The sequence below is a fragment of the Fopius arisanus genome, unplaced genomic scaffold (assembly GCF_000806365.1).
Source record: "Fopius arisanus strain USDA-PBARC FA_bdor unplaced genomic scaffold, ASM80636v1 scaffold00028, whole genome shotgun sequence".
NCBI classification, from domain to species: domain Eukaryota; kingdom Metazoa; phylum Arthropoda; class Insecta; order Hymenoptera; family Braconidae; genus Fopius; species Fopius arisanus.
Window position 1 is genome coordinate 1,089,044 of NW_011887767.1, and position 19,761 is coordinate 1,108,804.

At 39.3% G+C, this 19,761-nt stretch overlaps 1 protein-coding gene across 1 annotated transcript in view; it reads right to left on the minus strand.

Annotated features, from left to right (window-relative positions):
* Window positions 1-15,821, minus strand: part of LOC105265221 (uncharacterized) — a 34,071-nt gene extending 18,250 nt beyond the window's left edge. Inside the window, exon 1 of the mRNA XM_011302620.1 lies at window positions 15,795-15,821. The gene's annotated coding sequence lies outside the window, so the exon portion shown is untranslated. The remainder of the gene's footprint in view (window positions 1-15,794) is intronic.
* Between the last annotated feature and the right edge of the window lie 3,940 nt (window positions 15,822-19,761).

Sequence of the window (19,761 nt, forward strand, 5' to 3'; positions counted from 1 at the left end):
TTACCAAAAAAAAATACTCAAAAATTTCAATAGAATAATTTATCAGGCTTTCCAAAATGACCCGCAAATAAGTGACCGAAATGATTCGTCTATTGCCGAGACAAACCCGTCATCCATATTTCCGTATAATTTCGATTTTCCACGGTAGATGATGTTGCACCTTTCACATAAATCCAATCGCAAAGTTCCCCTGATGGTTGATTTCTCACGCAATTCGGGTCAAATCCCCCACAAACCGCAAATGGAGTACTCGACCGCGAGATGTACCAAGAGGTGAAAATAGATCGCGTAGCGCAATCATTCGTTAACCGTTACATTTTCCATCTCGCCATTTCGATTATCATTTTATTTTATTCCAGTCAGCACCTCAAATGATTAATCCAACAAAGTATAAACCGACAATTGCTGCATCCAATTGGAATTCGCGCAGTTCGAGGGATTACTCCCTTTGAAAATATAATTGTAATTTTAAAAAATGAAGACAAAAGGTTTCATCTGTGCGGATGGTAATTTTGACTATTTAATTCTCTTCATGTATGGGACATTTACCCTTCCGAGGTCAGCGTCACGCAGTCATTTGAGTTCGTTGACTGGGATGCAGACTAAAGTCGAAGCGGACCGGTTGGTCCACCCATTCCCGTTCCATCGTTCCTGACTCCTCTCTTCCCTTTTTTTTTCCTCTTGATTTCTTCTTATAAACCGCCTCTTCCTCCCCGGCCCTCACCCCTCACTACCCGACCTTCCCCGTATCGAATCTCAATCTTACTTTTCTGATAACGATTTCCTCTATTCGATCCTAGCGTGAACCAGAACAAAGAAAAAAAAATCAGTCCTGGAGATTAGATTGAAATTCTTCTCCTTCTTCTCGTTTTTCTTCTTCTACTGGGACATAACAGGAAAGAGATTACGGGTATCTTCTCCTTCTTCTTCTCGTTTTTCTTCTTCTACTGGGACATAACAGGAAAGAGATTACGGGTATTCGAAAATTCGTGGGATCCGGGAGATGAATTCATGTTATCGTGATAATAGGTTTTTCCATTTTATCAGATGATTTTTCCAGGGGGACCGGTAGCTGAGGGAATTTTATGTCTTCGGGGTCAAATACCCCGAGTCATTCCCCCCCATTTTCTTCACCTTTTTTCCAATGCAGGAAGGAGTGCATGGGACGTTGTGGAATCCCTCAAGCCATCAATTATTCGATTGGTACGGGGTACTAAAAGCCCAGTAGTCCAACGAGTTGAATACTTCCTTAATGTGACGTTACAGGCCATCAACAAATTAAGTTGACTATGAGATTATCTCCGTGATGAGTAGTTGTGAGGTTGAAAGGCTTTTTTCGGAGAAATCCTCTCAAGAGTGCCTTTGACGTTCTATCATCATGTTAATTATACCCGAGAAGAACTCAAGTCCTAATCAAGAGGTGTCATTGTCCGCCTATCCCCCCACAAAATGCTAATACTAAAACTATAACTTCGACTTTAGTTATCCCTTCGGATAAAGATAAGGCCTTCTTCTGGCGTTATCCCTGTTGAGGTTGTCTTGTACACGCACGCGACGTCACCTGAGATCATGGCCGATGATGGGAATGAAAATGTTATAGGGGTTGTTTAAATTCCCCATGCCATTTGTGATAATTCTAAACGATTTTACAAGTCTGGAAAAAAAGAATCGGTCAGAGTGAAAGCGAGACCCAGGGGTTGGCGTCCAACGATGGCGCGGAAAAACTAGGTCGCACGCGATTCTCTCTCCTACCTCCCTCCCACCTCCCTCCCACCTCCTTCCTACCTCTTTCACCCCCTAACACCCTTATCGCTATCAGGCCGTCGCCCACTCCTGCGAGAGGGCCACATTCACGCAAAATAATCACCCCACCCTATTTCAGTGACCCGCCATTTTTCTCGTTACACCACGACCACCGCTTTTTTTTTTTTATTCATTCCCTCTTGCTATTTTCACCTCACCGCCATTTAATTTCACTCACGAGAGACAGATCCCCACACGCTACAGTCCAAAGAGAGAAAGAGTGTAATCAACGCGATAATTTACTCGGCTCGCGTTGCCCTGTATCTGATCTATTTTTTTTTTTTTTTTGTTGAAATGTCGGCAGTTTATTATTTATTGTTGAATGGGGGTGGAAATGTTTTTTATATGATTCATTCGGTGAATGATTCATGGTTTTATTGTAATTTGATTCAATTACTAGAATTCCTTCTTCGTTCATAGATTGACCCAATAATGGTACGTCAACTAGAAAAAATTCTATCGACAGGAAATTCTTTATTCGTAGATATTGATTTGGTTCGCTTTATTGATTAGGCACAATCTTTTCTTATCCTCGGTGTTCCTTTGTCGAGTACTTTCGATAGATTTTCTATGGCCGAAGGGGCAAGTTGATTGTAGTTTGTAATATTTTGTGGAATTACTCAGAGTTCATGGTAGTTTATACGATGTGTTTATTTTTTTTTTCGACAACATATCCATCAGAATCAACCGAATTACCTCCAAATTTGGAAGGCTCCGGTTATTTTGTTTTGGTCGCCGAATTTGATGACTCAAACATTGTAAAAACTCGGGAAGAGGAGAATTCGATGTTTACGAATACCGGAACGTCCATTCAAGGTTCAGTTAATTGCTTCTGAGCTGCATCCCACCGATGAATGTCAGTTTTTTAACGACTCCCTTCTTTTTCTTTCAATTTCTTCTGCATTTTCATTTGTATATCCTCATCGTCACCGTAAAATCGAAGGAGGAGGTCATAAAACGACATATTTTTAATTACTAGAAAAAAAGGATAATTTCCCTTCTAACTTCACACACGGAGAAAAATTTATAGTCGAATTTACGGCAGCTAACACTGTAGTAAAAATTACAACATCTGCGTGGAATTTCTGGCGAAAAAAAGTCACGATTTTTACTCTACATCATCGTAATGAAAATGGAGAGAAAAATTCGTTGCTACCGGATTTGGATTCGGGATTAATTTACTTGCCCTTATGAAGTGGCTTTAGTATTTTATTAGTAATTGGATGAGAATATACGGGTGAAGAAAATTCTTTTTTTGGGAATTTTTTCTAATCCTTGGGTCTTGATTAAGAGCATTTGCAAGTGATGAAGCACCCACTCGTCATCTATTGTATGGGCATCTGCATAAATGGCTGCCGTAAAAGTTGAGAGACGTTTATATTCGCAGAAAAAGGGTTGAAACAAAAATTTTAGTGTATACTCAAGCAGACAACAAGGGTCTCAGACACCCTGAGTTGCTCGGTGGCTTCGAGTTTCTATTCGGGGATCGATCGTTCTTGGGCATTTTACGACACTACCCCACATATTGCCAGATTTACCACGAAACTATGTAGACTACGAATCGATCGGCTTTCGTGATTCTGCGAAGACACAACAGAATTTCACATGAAATGTTTGAGTCATCAATCAAAAAAAAAAATATGAGAGTCGCGGAGATATCAGAAATCTCGGGCGAATATACCAAGAATTACGACGTGCACGAATGTTGAAACCGATTTAAATAATGAAAATTGATCGTTTGATAATTGATAAAACTAGGAGAGAGAAATTATAAGAGAAATGGATTGTTCAATTCTGTCCGGCGGTCGAGAATGTAAGAAAAAAAAGTACTCGGTCCAGACGAGAAATTATTCCCATCGTGATAACACCATCCGTCCCGAGAAATAGTGAACTAATACATTATGCAATTTCCAAGATGCCTCAAAATGGTGGTCTTCTCGATTTCAGGGCATGAATACATCGTTGAATGCATCTGCGACTTACATACTGTTTATATGCACCAGAAGATATCATCAGCCAGAAACGTCAAAATTTACTATACGGTTTAATGAGCAAATGTATTCTGGGATCACATTTGAATATTTCTTTTTTTCCTCTTATTCAGATTGAAAAAAAAAAATCCAACAAATGGAGATCGGTGGTGGTTTCCAAGTTCAAGTTCATGTGTCAGTAAAAGTCGTATCGTTCGAGTCATCTTGGTTTGAATAATGCTAATTTTCTATGGGTTCTTGGGAATCCTTATCGAAACAAGTAAAGTTGAAATAGGGGATAGTATTTTAATCTCGACCACTTTATGTCGAATATTTGCACTAACATTTTTCAATTAATTTGAATTAATAAATTGTCTGGACTGACTGGAATGATTTGCCAGATGTCTTCATCTTCCAGGAATAATCACCAAAAAGTCATGAAATTTTTCATCCAATTACACCGTCAATTTTTCCACTCATCAATTAAACTCACAAGCTCGAATCTTTTTATTCTTCCATCAAAATGATTTTATTTTGAAATCATTCCAGCGGCATGCCAGGATGATCCATCATCCACTGGTCGTTTTATTATCCTACCTCTTCGACTGGTCCTCGCCTCGAGCTTTATTCTCGCTCCTTGCGCTCTTGGCTTGATTTACTCGAAACAAGTGTCACGGGGAATTTATATTTAGCCCGTTATACATCGTGGGCCTTGGCGCGGGTTCATACGCGTAGATTTTTATTTTTTACTTTATATTTTTTACTCCATTTGTTTGCGCGCCAAGAAGAAAAAATTCTTGTGAGAAACGAATCCTCTCAAAACTGTTGAAAAATTGCACTTTAAATGACCAGTGAGTGAATTACTAAATTGAGGCAATAATATCTTAGAGTTAATTGAAAATTTAAGTGTTTCGTACAATTCAATTTAGGATGAACTGGAGAAAATATATATTCGTTGGCAAATCTGGGGGGCGAGGTATTCTAAGGATTCACGCGAATATTCACGCATGCGAGATTGCACAAGCCGTGATCCGTTCCTTCAGTACAAAAAAAAATGCATTCCAGTATTGAGACACTTCTATAGTTCTCTCCCATTCGTTATAGCGTCATATATATGTATTAATATCTCTGAATCACATAAAAATTATGAAAATACGAATTTCAGATCTCGATTGGGCGATTGTCACGTCATTTTGTCTGTCCTTTTTTCTCATTGCGAAATTTAATTTTAGGAGAAGAAAGTGGAAATTCAGTATTAGTATTCACAGAGATTAATCGCCACGTGGAGAAGTATCTAGTGTTGTCCTTGAGGTTTTATAGGTTTTTTGATGGATCGGAAATTTATTCAATCCAAGAGAAAGTGGTGAGTAACGAAAAATTGCGCTATATTTTTAAGATTTCGAGATTTTCATCAACAGTAACTTTCCACTGGTGAATAATTTCTTCATTAGGTCACTAGTCCCGTAATTTTTCTCCAAGATTGTCCCTCGGTGGACTAATAATTCGGTATTTTTTTGAAGTGTACAATGAGCTAGAGGGTTGTTGCTATGTGAATTTGCCCCCGAAGAGGGCCGCACCTCCCACAGCAATTCAACATGGGTAATTGATTGAGCCACACCCTGAAAGAGGGTGGTATGGTCCCATGGTACAGTGACAATCAACTGCAATAATCGATCTTCCGGTTTTCCGCTCAAAAAAGGGTAATTAGCCCGTCGCAATTAGCTTAAGCTATCGAATAGTCAAACTATTTTCCTCTCAATAAAACCATAATTAAGTCTTCCAGTTAAATAAAGAATTAGTAATTAATTGAGAATTAATATTGAAATATATAATAATAATGGTGATTTGTACAAAGTGAGTGCAATCACCTGGGACTCTAATGTGCGATTCCAATTCACATGAACGAGGAAAGTGGCCACTCGACCCAACCCCATATCTACCACCCTCGGTATTTTCTGATTATGCGCGTGGAATCCACCTGCATCTCGTAAAAAGAGATGCAGATATACCCTAGGCATTTACCCCCTGCCGCCACAATATTGGCCTACACCACCTAGACTCTAGATTCTAGAGCTCCTGGTTGTCCCGTCACGCCACATGGTGTGATAGACCTGCATTAAGCTACTCCTCATCTGATTGTGAATACCGAGTTACCCTTCAGTCCTCCCAAATTATAAAATCATACCCATTTGAGAATTTCTAAAAATCAAGATTTACAAAAAAATAAAACCTTATCACGAGACCTCATGTCCAATTAATTACCTTCCCCGAAGGAATTATTTTACTCTAGAATTTGGAAATGTCTTTATTTATCGGTAAGAAAATTCAGGCTATCCTTCAGGCTTGAGACACTCGGAAATTATTCTCATTTGAGACTTTCAAAAATCAAATGACATAATGAATTTTAAAAAATGTTATCAGTGGATCTGATCTTCAATGAATTAAACTTCCCCGAAAGTATCTCTCCTTGTAAGGATTGACTCTCGGAGATGATGTGGATTGGCAATAAAATATCGAGGGGAAAGCCATTGAGTCTCATCCCATCTCGTAAACCATTAAGTGGCAAATACGTTTCTGGAGGTTGAATTTTAGTGAAAGTGAGCGAAACAGACGACTCGTTTGACGAGAATCTGCAGAAATATTCATTTAATACTGCCTCCATCTTCAACAACTTCGAGTTGATGAAATATATCACATCAAATATAATTTTTCATTAATTCCTGTGTGAAAAATTAAAGGGAGAAGATGAATTCTTTGGGAAATCCACATAATGTGTTGAAGAATGTGAATGACACGTGTAGAGTCTTCCCTGTGGACTTTAGTTAATAGGTATTCTTCAGTGGAATGAGTTGGATATTGAAGAACACGGATGGAATACGAGAACTGTCCCAATACGTCGAAGAAGAAGGGAAACAGGCTCCTGAGTTGTTTGACCAGCTGCCAACGCTGAGGGATCCACCATTTCGCTCAGTTGGAGCATTGGCTCATGAATTTTCCCTCAATGTCCCACGTCTGGTCGAGCTCAAAGACCCAAAGCCTCACCAAGAGAATGAGAGGTACCTCAGAAAAATGGAGATGTCTGGGTTGGATTAATCGTCTCGGCTTACAGTCCATCGAATATATTCCCCATTGCATAGCAAATGAATCGAGTATTTGCACAGCAACAACTGTATCAAACCTCTTTGAGAGGACAATGTGTCCCTCAGGTGTTCTGGATTAATATTGACTCGGTAGATCAGATGGAATATTCATAGAGTGGATTTGGAGAATATTCAATTAATCACGTATTTTTCTCGAGGGCACTTGAATGTTGGGTACAAAGTGTACTAACGAGTTATCCAGAAAATATCTAACATACTTCTTCACACTGTTCTTTATCTCTCTCATCTCCCTTTTATTTCAAAGTCCAAAGGAGACAGACACGTCAAGTGTAATCCAATGGTTATTTCTCTATGGTTGTGTTGTTGCAAACTGGCTATGAAGCCAAACGTCTCATGACTCCTCTCTTGCTCTCCTTGGGTGTCTATTTTCGGATAACGATCCCGAGGAAAGACGGGGTAAGGAATTCATGGTGAAGCCCAGTCACCCTTTGGAATTCTCGATCCATCTCGTAACGGACGACCGCTGGTAATTAACCAACGGTCATTCGTACATTGCGGTCATTTATACCCCAAAATAATCTCGAACTACCGGACTTTGTACTCCATTATTACAGTCATACAGTCATTGCGTTAATATCACTGCGACATTACCACCAACAATCTTTTAGCCTTTCGGTTCTTTTTAATGCTTGCCCGGCAAAATTCAATGGCGTATTTTTGCATGAATGAGAACCCCTCGGGGAACGTGAGTACACCGGAAGTTTCGCCTTTTCTTTACCCCGGCACGATGGAACACATTTCCGGTTTCTTCTCTTTTTTTGAACTGAGTGGAACCCCCGGAATTAATTCCATGCGTGGAGGAGCAATAGATCGAAAGGGTGAGGAGGGATGGGCCGCATGGAATTGTCCATGACCGAATGGTCAATGACCCAATAAAGTCCGGCACTCCATTTCAATGCACTTGGAAAGAATGAGAGCAATCAGTATAACAATCCAATCACCGGACCTCCAATGAATCGAGGTACTTTCAGAGATTTTCTTGTGAGCTAGTTGGTGTTTTTTTTTTTTAGTTTTGATTTATCAGGGGGCATTCCTGGTCAGGGGAGTGGAACTAGGTTGATATTTACTCGCAGCAATTTGATAAATGGGATTACGAAAGGCTCGATATTTCAACACCAGTAATTCAGGCTTTATTAGAAAAAAAAGCGGATTTTTTGCAAAAAAAGAATGGAATGACGTGAGGAGAAGAATAGTGAAGAATAATGAAAAGCAAGAAATATTGTAATTTTTACAATAATGAAAAGTAGCTGTCACGATGTGAAAATTTATAACAGCAAAATCTTCCACGAAAATCTCGATCCAGCGGAAATGCATTTACAACGGCCCATAAAACATTAACGAAAATGACATAACAATTTCAGGTGGAGGCTTTTAGAGGCACTTAAGGTTGTCGTACTTTACGACCATTGAAATGATCGCAGAAAGGTCATTGAAGGGTCCGCTTCATTGACAAAGTAAGTTACCCTCTCCAGAGATTAGCATCACTCTCTCATTATTTCGTTCAGGTTCCCGTTATTAAATCCCGGAGGTGTCGCCTATGCCCTTGAATTTTTAAATATTAGGGATACATTGTGTGTAATATTTTCATAGAATCTCTAATCCCGAAATTGTACTTGGCGTTCCTCACGCGTAAAGGAAACGTGACTGACAATTTTCAATATTTCCGCTTCATCCGGAAATCGGATAAATGAAATATCACGAAAAACCTCGTGTACCTTTCGTTTAGGAAGTGGACGTATGTAAATAATTTTCTTTTATTCTCCACCCCCTCATTACCCTGAATTATCCTCAATAAATTATAATCTTCCAACTAGTTCCAACTCGACTACAAAAGACTCTGAAGAACCTGATAAAAAATGTAATTCCCTCGGCCTGAAATTGGTTCCTCATCCAGATTACTCAACGAAAGAGAAATAATTTTTTATTAAGCCTCGTGACTCTTGAAATACCACCTGGCAAACACTTGTATTTGATTAGCTGGTGTTGTCGAGAATATCGTACATTGTCGTAAGATCGATTCCATGTACTCGAAGTACATGGGCGTCATTCATCCGTTCCCTCAATCTTTTTGTAAATTCACCGTATCCATTACACGCAACTGTTCGTTTGCACGAGAATCGGACGGAAATTTGAAACGACCCCGTCGAAGGGAGAGCCATGTCTAAAATTATCCAGCTACTATTGTATGTAAGAGGCAATGCCACATAGTGAGTCCAAGGCACTGTCGTTATCTCGTTATATAACACATAAGCCCAGGATTGTCGAGCGATTCACCAGAGAAGGATGAAAAAACATTCCATGGACTTACACGTGGCAGAATAAAGTCGTAGGATGAAAAAAAAATTGGCGAATTAGACAATCTGTTGAACATTGGGAATTAATTATTATAAATTGCAGTGTGTGCACTTAAAAAAATTGATGGGTTAAATAAAACAGCGAACAGGAAAGTCCCACTACAGATTTCAAGTAGAATTTCTTGGAAAAAAAAGGGGGTAAAAGTACTTGAATATGTTTAAATCATGTTTTCGTCCTCATTTTTCAGATCGACGTCTGGTAGATGAGATGTAGTCAGTGGAATCCATATCTCCGCGGTCGAGACGCGATCGAGCCACAAAAACCACCACTGATACTCGGAAATATGAGATCTGAATATTAAAATAACGAATGGTAAGTTTTATGATGCAAGTGAGGATGAGGTCTCGAGTGTGTGAAGAGACAAATTTTTTGTGCGATGTTTTAGTGAAAAAAAAATTCAAGAGCAGCCACGTAGGTGGACACACGATGCCCTTGTCCACGGACAACCCTAACAATTACGCTGGTATCACCGGTATGAAGTATTAGACTGGCTTAAGACCTCAATACAATGTCTACAATGACCACGTGAAGAAATCGTAGGAAGTCCCGACCCACTCTAAGCAAAAAAAAGACTGTTTTTTACAGACGACATTTACATTAACTGCTGGCAATTTTTTCAATTCAATATTTTTTATGTATTTGGATTTTTCATTTTAATAGAACACGGATGAATTATTAATGACACGACACGATAATTCACGTTCCGCCGATATGGCTGTTATCTCATTAAATTTGCTACCGCGTGATTACTGTATCGCTTGGAATTGAAGTGATGGAATCATCGATTGCTGAATATAATAAGATATCATCTTATCAGTGAATTGAGTCTAAAAAGCCGAAAAAACGAATGGCTCAGTTGAAATGGTTCACGGAATAATGATTTGTCCTTGATCGGAAGTCAAAGAAGCAAAAATTATTGAGGCCTCAATCAGGTTTCCCACATGGCCATCAGAAGCACCAGATTACATCCTGAAAGTTCACACATGTTCATAAAGAAAATCCCTTCAGGATTCTGAAAAATATTCCCATGCACAACCCATCATTGGGTCCTTTCCCCATAAAATAAAAGGGAGACACTCATGCGGGAGCAAGTGAACGAGAAAAATTGTACATGACGAAGAGACGATGGGAAAAAAAAAGATGAAAAAGAAAAATACGAAACGATGTCTCGGATGCATTATGACCGCGAGGAGGGAATAGATGGAAAGGTCAAGGGGGGTTGGACTCCTGGAGCGAAAACCCATGTGTTTCACACGTGTCGTAACTACTTGGGTTTTTGGGATGAATATTCTAGCCTAAGCAAATGCATTTGACAAAAAATATGAGCTCGTTCCTCCCCTCGGTCGACATTTTCGCCATGTGCAAGGCAAAATGGTCACAATAAAGTTCTCTAATTGCAACTTGGGTCACGAATTTGTCGACTGTGCAATACAAGTCTGTCGTTTGCTTATTATTTGGCTTTTTATTATTTTCGTTTCTTTTGCTCTGAGATATTCGTTACGCCCAGACAAAACTCGGTTCCACACTCGTGCACGCTTTCTTTTGTCGAGGAAACCCCCGGGGTACCTTCGGAGGGCTTCTTCCTCTGTCTCGAAGGGATCTACAATCTTCTGTATATTTTACTTCAACCCCTTGCGTGTGTTACTCATCCTAGAATAATCTCACTAGCATGTGGATTATGGGGATATGTATTTACCACTCGTTGCCTCTCGATAAATGCATTTATTAGTGCACTTTGTGGTGGGTGATAACAATCTCTATACCACCGGTTGCTAATTGAGTTTGGAGTTTATCTGTTTGCATTTGTACGCATTCAATATATGGAAATTGGCATTTTGTGCTTTTAATGAGGAAACCAAGTCTTCGTACTTTATGCCTTGAAATGTTTATTGCTACTCCGGGAAAAATCTTCTCCGAATTTTGCACTCCCATAAATTTTCACTCATTTTAATTGTTTTTGTTTTTTTATGTCACACGTTTAATAAAAAGGTGAATTTATCAGTTATGAGAAGTGAGTGATTGAAATATAAAAGTCCGAGATTTTTGGGGATTTGAGAGAGCAGATGAGTCGAAATGGCACGAGTATTTTCACTTTAATCTGACATTTATCTGCCTGAAAAATATGTGAATCACTCTCCGCAAATAGATAAGATAAATGTACGTTCGACGTGATAAATAAATATCGGATGATTTATTCCGGGGTAAGATTGTTTCATCGGGTTTTTGTATTTCCCTCATATCCGTCAACCAGGTACATTCTTTTTATTATTATTATTCGTCTGCGTAGTTTGTGTCTGGCGGACTCTCACAGGCTATTCTCAGGAATTCCAAAGAGAAACAGAAATGACTATCTTTCACCGACGGAAGCACGTCTCGTATGGATATATCTTGTGACACCAGAAGAGGATACTCTTTGAAAAATCAGAAAAATAAAAAATATTTCATTTTTCCACTTGGACAAAATTTGATAACGACATACACGAAAAATTGTTTCTACCGTCGTTGAATTATTTTTTCCCCAGTGGCCATTTTCAAGAATTACTGAGCAACATTTTTATCAAAATATAATCCATGCCTCGAGTTGAAAAATTGACATAGCCGATGGAAAATACCAGTGGGACTTGATAAAAATGAGCAACTAAAAATAATAAAATTCCTCGTTGCGGGTCGCACAAAGTAACTAAAATCCTGTAATTAAAATCAATGTCCACGATATAAAGTGCAATGATACCGAAAAATCCTTGAATATCTTTGGGGCAATATTTCCTCGGCCAAGTTCACTGCATCGTGGAGCGCATGTAGATTGCGACGCTCGTTACGGGCCATTAAACGAAATTGCCGGGGCGTTTAGCCTCGCGGGAGAACGCGAGAATGATATAGGCACAAAGTTTATACGATGTAAGTTTATTGAGAACGATTCCAAAGGGATAAATACCGTCTGCACATGTCAAAAGGGAAGAGCGAGAGAGTAACGAGAAGAAGAAAAAAAGCCCGATAAGTCATCGAACAAAAAAGTGCATTGTAATGCCTGTGGAGTCCACTATCTTGATTCATGAAGGACTTGACAAATAGCTTTTTAAGTATACTATTTCCGTTAATACTGGACGGCTTCTATAAACAATAAAATTCTCGTGTGCTATCGATAAAATCGAGAAATTTACATGAGACGGAATTGCGGGATTAATTTTTCTCCATCTGCAAACTATAATTCGGGTCTTCTTTAGAGTCGCGTGTTGAATTTCCATTTTATCCACAGAAAAATGGGAGTGCGAGGTACTTGGAATTAACAGCGATGAAAAATTCTAGAGAGCACTTTTAAAACTGGTATTGGAAAAATTTATTGCAGTGACCGTATAAATTTGGAAAATTGTCTCTCCACGAAGTCTGTAAAACTGACTTTTATTTTTTCATGATTGAAAAAGTGTGATGTCTCCCGGTCTATAATTGAACCCGAACTCATGTTCGTGCGATAACAAACGACCCCCCAGAACAAGGTATCCACAAAAATGAGACAAAAAACATTAACGAAACGCCTTGATTTATCTAGAAAGACATAACACGTGGCGTGTCTCCAATATGGCGGTGGAATCCGTGGTAGAGGGGCTTTTCACTATTAGTTATTACAGAGGCTAGCGAAGATATAAATACCAGAGTCGTAATAAATATAGACAGGACTGAAGAAAAGAGAGAATTGGATGAAATGAAAGGCGACGAGGCGACAAGGCGACAAGGCGACAAGGAGGAAGGAACGACTTTCCTGCCGGCATCGATAATGATGTCGGCTGACAAGTTGCCCTGCAGGTTGGCTCGAGGTTGGCTCGAGGTTGGCCCAAGCTTGGTCCCAGATTCTCCCCTATCTACAGCCCGGATGATGCACTTTACGCTGTATCAACTCTCGGGTATGCGTGTGCACCAGTTGCTATAATTTTTCACCAATTTTTACATGGATTGATAGAAGTATCTTTGGATGGTACAAGGCAACTCGCGAAGGAGTCAACATTGCCACAAGGCGGAGAATGCAATGGAGTGTCGACAGAGCGCAACGTGCATTAGTGGTGCGTGTCGTCGCACCCAGGATCACCAGACCGACCTGCACTCTCTTAATTACATTGTATGGAAATACTGTTCAGGGGACTCTGTGGCGTGTACCATATCTGATCAATGACAACTTGCACCCAACAGAATATCAATATTTTGATGATAGTTTTGTTTTCATTTCGACATCTCTCCAAGTCAATTCAATCCACTCCAAATCCAATTCACAGAAAGATTCACAGAAAGGCTCAATCTATTTTTTCGAGGTGAATGAAATTTAGTGACGATTTGCCATTGATATTTCAATAAATTTGTAATAGTATTGGACACAACGGAAAATAGATAAGAAAATGGTGAGAACGTGTGATGAAAGTAGTTGAGGAGAGGCACCGCACAAATATCGACACGCGATCGGCTTTACCGTATATCTTACAATGTAGTAAAAGTGTCGGATGTCGCATGCATATCGGGTGGTATTGCGTGTTGTCGAATAATCGGAGATTTCCACCATCAGATATGAGACAGAGCCCTTCTTGGAGGGCTAACACAGCAGAAAAGACGCGAGAGACTAATTAAACCGGCTCGTGTGGGCAGCACCAAGTAAACCCGCATTTGCCAGATCGTGATCGTTACGCTTTTAACTTTAATATAAAATTTATATTTTTATTTATTCCCGTTTTCCATCTGTTTTTTCCACTTGCTTCACTCTCCACTCAGTTTAATTAACGATATGAGTTATCGAGATGTATTCTCAGATGTTGTGATAGCAGTGGCTTTGAAGTACTGTCATTTACCTCATTTATCTCTACCATGAAATATTATCGCAATCCACTGACGAGATTTCTACCGATTGCCAAGAAGATTATTCGTTACGTCTTTCGAGCGTTTTATTTTTCACTGGTAATTATCGGTGACAAGTATTCGATTGATTGTTCTTAAGAGAAATTTAGATTGAAAAAAAATGGGAAAATTGAAAGGTTTTTTCTCACCCTTCAATCAATGCCCAATCATCAATCGGTCATCTCAATCGATCAGCAATTATTGCATAATCCATAACCCCCAATCACCGAGCATCAACTGCAGAGAAATCTCACAGCCCTGAGTTTTTCAATCACAGAATATAATTACCATTCATCTTTGTTCACACACACGTTGTATTTCACATTTGCAAATGAGCCTCTCCATCTCACGGTCATTTTTTTATCCCATACGTATTCCCCCCAACGGTCGAGCCCATACCTGCAGCAACGCATGCCATTTGAATATCGAAAGAGAAAAAAAGAGTAGAAAAACAAAAGGTAAGATAACACGTGTACCATAGCGCACAAAACGATTCAATAAGAGGATGTAATGGCGATTTGGATCTTTGTCTCATGTTAGACGTCACTCATGGCGCGTTTGATACGACACGTGAAGGGAATTGAAAATTCCACATCTTTCAGAAATTAAGATTGTAATAATAAGTAAAACCAGAAAATTCCTGGAACCATTATTGAATTAAAAAGTAAAACTATTTGCCCGTATTTTTGTCCTTTTTTTTTTATCAATCGTCCGAGTGTGATTTATGTAATAATTTATATTTTCATCGTTGAATGATGAGAAAAAAGGCGAAAAATAGAGGAAATATTTTTGAGCGGTTCAATAAGATGTAATGGCGATTTGGATCTTGAATTCATGTTTGGCGTCACTCATGGTATGTCTGATATCGCGGTCGTAGTCGTACTTTAGCTTGGCGCGATCTCTCATTGGATAACCCCTTCAAAGCCCGGCAAATCGTTGTCCCGCGTATCGTTGAGATATAGACGGTTGGGATGCAGAAGAGTAAAAAAATAAATAAGAAGAAGAGGATATGATAAAAACGAATGAATAAGAGGAGAATGGGGAAAAAATTGAGAGAGAGGCTGGACGGTACATTAATGCGTACCTCCTGCTGCAATAAAGATTCCACGTCGGTGCTCTTTTCGTGCATCACGAACTTGCCGACATAAAATTCGGAGAGTAACGAGGCAGCTGCAGTACAAGAGAGAAACCTCCAAAGGAGCCAGTGGAGAAGAGAAAAGACGAAAGGGATGCTGAAACTTCTGGGCCCTGTTCTCCACTGTTCCTTCCCCTCTCTATTTTTTTCCCCTTTTTTCCCTCGTGCTTCCCCTTCATTCACTTTGTCTATCTTCATTCCCCCATTGGTCCCAAACTACATCCAATAATGCGACAAATGACCGTTTGCTTCGGCAAATAAAAATAACCGCTGAATTATCTCTTCTGCATCTTGATAAAATTATTAATTAATTAATTAATTATCCGAGACACGTAACCTCATGGAAATGTTTGGATAAAACGCGTGGAAATTGAAATTTCGATGTTTCTTGATGGAAAAAATGAAATCTCCATCGAGATGATTTATTTGGGCCGTGAAATTCCTCCGAGATAACCATAAAGTTCCTTAACAACAGAGCAAAGAAAAAATTCTAACTCTCGAAATATTCCTATCTCGCCTCCACAATCCGAGATACGGTAGACGGGTAATATCGCTTGTTCATCGCGGTCGCATAACTCAAACTAACACTCACTTATAAACATTCACGAGATAAGATAGAGGGTAAAAATGAGGAGTAACTTGGCAGCTGTAACTCTCGGTTTTCTCTCATTTTTCTACAGTATTGTTAAATGCTAATAATTCAAAGATGATAGGCTATTGTGTTTGCACGGTAATACAACGAGACACAGACGGCGACCGAGTGCGTGACACATGCGATATTTTCAGAGGAGTTAAGATACTTCGAGTATCTCCACAATTTTTTATTTTCTCTTTCTCTTTTCCTCTCGGAAATTATTTTAAATACAGCACTCCATCATTTTTTCTCCTAAATTCAATCATAATAATTATTATATAATAAAATATATTATTATAATAATTATTATTATTATTAGAAAAAGTAATAATTGAGAAATAAAAAATTAACTTTAACTGGAGTTTTTGACTGAAGTATGAGGGATAATGAAACTATAAATTTTTGTGGAAGGGAAGAAGTTGGAGTTAAGGGAGAATAAAATGAATGACTTTATCAGAGATGTAATACTGATTATTTGCTAAGCCACAAGTCGATGGACAATTTGGCAAGACCTCACCATGTGAGAAAACGACCCGCAGCGCGGCGAATCGTTGGGAGCTCATCGAACCCCGGCGATCGCGTTCGGCACCACGGGTGGCACCGCCGACTCTCAATAATTCTCCATCCTCTTCCAATCTTCCCTCCTCTCCCACCTCCCCTCTTCCTCAACTCTACCCCTTTACCACACTCCCCCTCATCATCCAACACCAATGGACAGAGCGCCTCTTGGGCCCACTGTTTAAAAAGTCCCCAAATTTCCCAGAAAATTTCCCCTAAATTCAGATTAATTGAAATAATCAAAGAAATAATTACTTCAAAACGATATCTTACGGAGAGTAACGGAAATTTATAAAAATAAAAATTATGAAATGTTCACGGTTGTCGACTTGACTGAAATTATGGATGTGTTATAGGGCAATTAATATTTCAAGGGTGGAAAAAGCTTGGAAAATGAATTAAAATTTTTTAACAGTGAATACTGATACGGCCCTGGGATCCTGTCGAGCCCACAAACCGGCCAACCGTACCCAACCAGTTTCCATCGGGCCGAGAGTTGCTGTCCCTGTATTAGCCAACAACTGGGCCCTGGCCGTCCCTGAGGTTTAACTCGCGCCTCCACTCGTTTCTATCCGACATCCATATTGTACGTTACGTTACGCGCTATGAATGTTAATCCCCCTCCCCCCCTTCCTCCCCACCGCCCCTCTTCACCCTGTTCCACCCCTTTATTTTTTTCTTCTATATCTCTTTGAGTTCCATTCCGAGTACCCGTTTTTTACCCAAGGACTAATGAAATGAAGGAGAGACGGTGGCAGGAGAGTTTAAAAAAATTGGAATTTCATGGGCCCTAAGGGGAGGAAATCTGGGAATTTCTGTCTAATCGGCGAGTCTAATGCCCTAGTATCTGGGGATTTAAAAAAAAAGGAGTTCGACTTTGTGGCTGGCTTCCGTTAGAACGAGTTAAATTCGGAGCACTTGAATGATCTAAGAGAAAAAGAAATAAGGAGAAAAGGGTAAAATGAATGGCCGACTATGCGGCGGGGTAAAAGTAAGAAAAAAGTGATGAGGACACGATTCGTTTGAGGTTGAGAACGTGTGTGAATATATAGTGAGTTTCTCAACGGACTGTAGTCCTTGTCTAATTATAACCGACCAAGCACTGGCTGTCATGCCCTCGCCTGTTACACCCATGTACATGTACGTATATAAGCCATGCATGTATATATGTGCTGCAGCTGTGGGCGAAAGCTACAGTCGTGGTGGTGCGAGAAAAACTTCATCGGGGACTCCTATCGCTCTCAATATAACCTCGTCTGTTTCTCCCATTTCATTTTTTTTTTATCCAGTTTGGATTTTTTTACACGATCTTTTCCATTTCATCGCTCGACACGGCCCATTACAGCGATGAGTTATTCAGTCCTGTATTGAGTGACGATTTGTGAAATGATTCGAGAGCTCGAAACATTTCTCTATTTTTTTAGCTTCCGGAAATGAAATAACGGTGTACAATAAATTATTTTGATAGTGATAATTTTGTAATATTGAAATAGTCTAACATGTCATCGCTAATGAAACCTAACATCCTAGCAAGAAATCTTTTCCCACGTCCTTTGCTATACCTTCTTTACGATCAATTAATCAGCGATCGTTTGCGTCCAATTAATCGATAGTTTACAGACGAAAGACGCGTAACTGACGCGATGAGAAATGGGGGATGATCGAGAAAAAAAGGGAAAGACGAATGGAGCAGTAAACACGCGCTCGTAAAACAACGGCTGTACAAAAGAAAAAACAAAAAAAAAAGTCGAAAAAGGGCTCGTGCCTTAGGTTTACGATCTTGACTGACAGCTCTCTTGAGCGTCTCCTACACTCGCAATTCCACTCTCTAATGTCTCAATACTCATCGTAAACGAAAAAAAAAAGGGGTGATATTAACAGAGGGAAAACACCAGGGGTGCCACGACCTCCAGACGTCAATGGGAAGGGAAAAGACAACATCAATTCGTTACTTCAACGAAGGACAAATAATCGACGGGGGCTACATGAAAACCTCCTCCTCATCGTCCTCGTTGCCTGCACCTACGCAACGACCACGGCACGATTCTCTGAATTTTTTTCTCCTTTATTCTCCCTTTTTATAATTTTTTTTTACTTCTCTGCCGTCGCACGTGAATTAATTTCGTGTCACGCGAGACCGCGATCGTGATTTGTTACGTACAATTTTTTTTTTACTTTTCGTTTCAAGTCCAATTCGCTTTTTTTGTGCTCAATATCTGAGAGTGGGGGAATAAACAGCGCTGATTGGCGGAGATTATGGGTAATGGGGGAGGATTCGTGGAAATATCCGTGGGGTGTGATACATAAATAATGGAGTTATGGGGCGAACGAATTTAATTTTCATCGTTGAGGTATCAAATTGTCGACTTATTGTCGTGACGGGAGATTTAATAAAAATTGATGGTTTTTTGAAGAGAACCATTTGAGACCACCCGTGAGGCCATTATTTTTGTTTAAAAAAATAGATAGACCCACAATTTTGTTGGCAATCTAGAATCATTTACGAGTGTCTTCCGTTTGGGTTTTGTTTTGCTTGTGCTGATGTTTTTTCTCGTGCATCTTGAAGGATAAATAAGTGAAAATGACAGTGGATACCGAGAAACAATTAAAAACATCCTATGCAAACAATAGGATACAAAAATAATGACCGCAGAGGACAGAAGTTGAAATAAATTGCGGTTTGGAATTAGCATGCCGTAAACAGGGCGTTTAGAGATTAGAATGGAATAATAACGTATTACAATTTCGAACATGGGTTGGGAATGAAAAAAATCCGGGTGAGGAGAAAAAAAATCCACGCGAATATAAAAAATATAAAATTCGAGAGTGTTTAAAGAGAATCCCGGAAAAAATATCCCAGGGAAAAAATATCCCACACATTTAAAACGTGTTAAAACTCGCTCAATTTAATTATTTTTTAATTTAATTATTTTTTTCGTTGTCTATTTTTTCAGGGGCTCTAATTTTCCTATGGTCTATCAAATTGGGTGGGTTTTAACACGTTTTGGGTGTGTGGGCTATTTTTTCCGGGGATATTTTTTCCGCCTATCGTTTAAAGAAATGTGTAATCCTATTATATATTATATATTATATATTATATATTATATATTACACCTAACCGCGACTAGCGTAGCCCATGTCGCGTCGAAAAAGTCTGAATGAGAAATAAGCTTTTAGATTTGTGCATCGTAGTATTTGCTTTACCTCGCTGTTATTCAACAGGGAGCAAAACAAAATATGAAAACCCGAAAAGGTAAACACGTGGAAATA